The following is a 5,000-nucleotide window of genomic DNA, read 5'->3' on the forward strand; positions in this document are numbered from 1 at the left end:
GCTCAAAGACGCTGAAGAACAGCGCCCAGTAAGTGAGGTTCTTGTAAACAAAGAACTTGAAATCCTCAGGAGGAAACCATGACTTCTTCTCAAAATAAATATATAAATAAATGAATAAATAAAAATTCTGACCCAAAAGACAGAGACGCCTCTCCTGCCCCGGATCATGTTCTTGTTCAACAAAGAACGGAAACCAAAGATTGAACGTTATGAACAGTTGTGCCCACTATGCGTATGCTCTTCATATATATATATATATATATGTGTGTGTGTGTGTGTGTGTGTGTGTGTGTGTGTGTGTGTGTGTGTGTGTGTGTGTGTGTGTGTGTGTGTGTGTGTGTGTGTGTGTGTGTGTGTGTGTGTGTGTGTGTGTGTGTCCGTTCAACACTATCCTCCACCCATGGTTCGTACTCTGGTTCCTGATATGCCGCTGCGACGACGCTCAACGCGTCAACCCAAGGAGGTAAAGACAGGTTAGCAGTATCGATCTTGATTTTTTTTCTTTTTTTTTCTTTCTTTTTTTTGTAAGAGTGTGCAGTCATGAAGTAAAGTCCAGTCAGGAATATCATTTCTTGCATTTCTAAAGTTATTATTGTCAGTCTGATTCGTGATAGATAGATAGTTTATTACAAATGAATAAATAGATAAATAGATGAATAATTGAATGAATATATGAATAGATAGTAAACAAATGAATAAATAAATTATAAATAAATAAACAAATGCATAAATACATAAAGAACTAGATAATTAAGAATAAATACATATAAACAAATGAATTGGTGAACAGGTATACAAATAGATAAATTGTAATAGATAAATACAACAGTTGAACTGACAAAAGAGGACTGACAGAAGGTGAAGACACAGAGGAAAAAATTATGATTTTGCTGGAACTTGTGGAACAGTTAAAAACCTCTCAGCCCCTTTCCAGCCCCCCTCCAGCCTCTTTCCAGCCTCCTTCCAGACCCCTCCAAGCCCCTTCCAGCCCCTTTCCAGCCTCCTTCCAGACGCCTCCAAGACCCTTTCCAGCCCCTCCCAGCACCTTTCCAGCCTCCTTCCAGACCCCTCAAAGCCCCTTTCCAGCCTTCTTCCAGACCCCTCCAAGCCCCTTCCAGCCCCTTTCCAGCCTCCTTCCAGCCTCTTTCCAGCCTCCTTCCAGACCCCTCCAAGCCCCTTCCAGCTCCTTTCCAGCCTCCTTCCAGACGCCTCCAAGACCCTTTCCAGCCCCTCCCAGCACCTTTCCAGCCTCCTTCCAGACCCCTCAAAGCCCCTTTCCAGCCAGTTTGCACCCTCTTCCCAGCCCCCTTCCAGCCCCCTCCAGTTTCCTCCCAGCCCCTTTCATCCCTCCCCCAGTCCCCTCCCAGCCACTTCCTTACCCTCTCCCAGCCCTTTACTAGCCCCCTTCCAGACCCCTCCAACTCCCGTCTCAGCCACCTCCCAGCCACCTTCCAGCCACCTTCCAATTGCCTTGCAGCCCCCTTCCAGCCCCCTTTCAGCCTCTCCCAGCATCCTTCCAGCCCCTCCCAGCCTCCTTCCATCCACCTTTCAGCCTCTTCCACCTCCCTTCCAGCCCCTTTCCAGTCCCATTCCAGCCTCTCCCAGCCCCCTCCCAGCCCCCTTCCATCCTCTCCCAGACCCCTTCCAGCCCCTTTCCACTCTCCTCCCAGCCCCTTTCCAGTCCCTCCCAGCTCCTTTCCAGTCCCTCCCAGCCCCTTTCCATCCCCATTCCGGCCTCCTTCCAGACATTTCCAGCCCCCTTCCAGACACCTTCCAGCTCCCAAATGGTCCAGGCTTAGGAGTAGAATCTGGACCTGGAGGGAAGGAAGCTACGTCAGAAGCAGCGGATCTGGAAAAGTAGAAGTAGAAGAAGTGGATGTAGTAGAAATAGAAGTAGAAATATAATAACAACAATAAAAACTAGAAGTAGAAGTGGAATATAAACAAGTAGAAGTAGTGGAGGTAGAAGTAGAGGTAGAAGTAGAGATAGAAGTAGATGTAGACGTAGGGGTAGAAGACGTAGTAGAGGTAGATGTAGAAATAGAGGTAGAAGTATTAGATGTAGAAGTAGAAGTAGAAGTAGCACATAAAGTAGTAGATCAAAGTAGAAGAAGCATAAATGAAAGTAGAATTGGAGGACGTAGAATTAGAAGAAATGTAAAAACTAATAGAATTAGAAGTAGTAGGAAAAGTAGTGAAAAAATAGAGAGAGTAGAAGTAGAAGAAACAGAAGTAGAAGAATTGAAGAGGAAGATGTCCCAATGATCCCTAAAAGGGGGACAGCAGGAGACGCTTTACGGCGAGAATTCAACGTAAAAAAGTGAAAAATCGACTCTTCCTGCTTCGACAACGGAAAGTGGTCGTCAACCTAGTTTTGATTGGTCAGGCAGCAGCAGGGGAGAAGTCTCCCCCTCCCCCCCTCCCCCCTCCCCCCCATCCCCCCATACCCTCCCCCCCATCCACAACCACCAACCCCCCTCCCCCTATGTCCTTGTCGACATGAGAAGTTGGCCATAGGAAGAAGAGGAGGAGGAGGAAGAAGAGGAGGAGGAGGAAGAGGAAGGGAAGGGGGATAAGGATAAGTATAAGAAGGAGAAGGAGCAGGAGGAGGAGGAGGAGGAGGAGGAGGAGAAGGAGAAGGAGGAGGAGGAGGAGAAGAAGGAAGAGGAGAGGGAAGGGGGATGAGGAGAAGAAGGAGGAGGAGAGGGAAGGGGGATAAGGATAAGTATAAGGAGGAGGAGGAGGAGGAGCAGGAGGAAGAGGGAATGGTGGATAAGGATAAGTATAAGGAAGAGAAGGAGGAGGAGGAGGAGCAGGAGGAGCAGGAAAAGGAGGAGGAGGAGAAGGAGGAGGAGAAGAAGGAGGGTGAGAGGGAAGGGGGATGAGGAGAAGAAGGAGGAGGAGAGGGAAGGGGGATAAGGATAAGTATAAGGAGGAGGAGGAGGAGGAGGAGGAGGAGAAAGAGGAGGAGGAGCAGGAGGAAGAGGGAATGGTGGATAAGGATAAGTATAAGGAGGAGAAGGAGGAGGAGGAGGAGGAGGAGGAGGAGGAGGAGGAGGAAAAGAGAAAGGTGGATAAGGATAAGTATAAAGAGGAGAAGGAGGAGGAGGAGGAGGAGGAGGAGGAGGAGGAGGAGGAAGAGAAAAAGGTGGATAAGGATAAGTATAAGGAGGAGAAGGAAAGGGAGAAGGATAGGGATGAGGAAGAGATGGAGGAAGAGAAATAGCAGAAGCAGGAGAAGGAAGAAGATATGGAGAGGAATAGGAAAAATAGGAGGAGGAGGAGGAGGGGGAGAAGGAGGAGAAGGAGGAGAAGGAGGAGGAGAAGAGGAGGAGAAGGAGGAAGAAGAGAAGGAATTAAGGGAATGTATGCCGGGTAGGAAGCCAAATGAAACCATCATCCCTTCATCTCCTTTCCACAAAATACTTGGAGAGTCCAGCAGCTCCATGGGCGCCAAGACCCTCTTCTTTTGTTTACGTTCTGAATCAGCTACAACCTCCGCACCCTTTGTAGAACACCTGACCTTCGCTTCTCTCCGCCTCAAGCATCACCCAGCCCTTCCTCGAGTGCACCCAGTTCGAGAATCCTCAATAAAACCCGCAGAAGCCTTTCTCGACCTCCACTTCGATCCGATAACCCAAAGTTCTTTCTTGTCCTTCTTCGGTTGTAGGTTTTCGATGATGACCCTGGAGAGCAGGCTACGCTCTGGTCTGCGTTCCCCTCCCGGAGAAGAAGAAGGGGAAGTTGGTGAAGAAAGGGGAAGAGGGAAGAGGAGAAAGAGGAGGACGAGGAGGAGGAGGAAGAGAAGAACAAAGAAAAACAGGAGGAAAAAGAGAAGGACAAAGCAAAAACAGAAGGAAAAAGACAAGGACAAGGAGAGAAACAAACAGAAAGAGGAGGAACAGAAGGAAGAGATGGACAAGGAGAAACAGGAGGAAAAAGAGAAGAAAGAGGAGAGGAACAAACAGGAGAAGGAGCAGAAGGAAGAGAAAGACAAGGAGAAGGAAGAGGAGAAGGACAAACAAAAGGAGGAGAAGGAAGAGGAGAAGAACACACAGGAGGAGGGGAAGGAAGAGAAGGACAAACAGGAAGAGGAGGAGGAGGAGGAGAAGTGCAAACAGGAGGAAGAGCAGAAGAAAGAAGAGGACGAGGACAAGGACAAGGAAGCGGAGAAGAACAAAAAGGAGAAGAAAGAGGACGAGAAGGAGGAGAAACAGAAGGAAGAGAAGGACAAGGAGGATGAAAGGGAAGAGGAGAGGGACAAAGGGGAAGAAGGACAAGGAGGAGAAGGACAAGGAGAAAGGAGGAGAAAAAGCAAGAGGACAAAGAAGTAGAAGAGGACACTTTGATATTACATACACTTGAAGTTGCTTTATTTCTTTATTAGCTCTTTCGCCGAATTTCGCGGCCTTAGTCATTTACTTGATCCCCCGTCGGCTGATCTTATACAGCCGAAGGAAACCAACCCTCCACAGCGAAAGTGTTACTCATTCGATGTAGGTAGCGGTGGCGAAGGGAGAAAGGAGAGGAACCTTTCTTCATGACCCAACACTTCGAGCGAACGTCCTCCGAAGTCTCAATAACCTTCTGGAGGAGTCGGCGTCATGGCTCAACACTTCGAGCGAGCGTCCTCCGAAGTCTCAAGAACCTTCTGAAGGAAAGAACCTTTTGGAGGAGTCGACCTCATGGTTCAACACTTCGAGCGAGCGTCCTCCGAAGTCTCAAGAGCCTTCTGGAGGAGACGAAGACCTCCTGAAGAAGGTGTCTGTCCCGTGGCCACACGTGTCCGTTTTCTCTGGTTCCTCTCGCTTCAGGACCTCAACGCAGCGGCGGGGAGGCGGAAGGCCTTCTTCGGCCGCCACTTCGCGAAATCACGAACTCACGGACTCCGCGAAGACGCAAGACACACACAAGAATTCCACTTCTTTTAGAGAGATTTTTTTTCGTTTTATATATTTTTTTCTTTTATTTATTTGTGTATTTATTTATTTATTCATTTA

At 48.3% G+C, this 5,000-nt stretch overlaps 1 protein-coding gene across 3 annotated transcripts in view; it reads right to left on the bottom strand.

Moving 5' to 3' along the window:
* LOC143038364 (glycine receptor subunit alpha-2-like) overlaps positions 1–5,000 on the bottom strand; it is a 426,738-nt gene that overhangs the window by 421,444 nt on the left and 294 nt on the right. The gene's annotated exons all lie outside the window — the stretch shown is intronic.

The sequence above is a fragment of the Oratosquilla oratoria genome, chromosome 24 (genome assembly GCF_046742065.1).
Source record: "Oratosquilla oratoria isolate Oo_2021 chromosome 24, ASM4674206v1, whole genome shotgun sequence".
In the NCBI taxonomy this organism is placed as follows: domain Eukaryota; kingdom Metazoa; phylum Arthropoda; class Malacostraca; order Stomatopoda; family Squillidae; genus Oratosquilla; species Oratosquilla oratoria.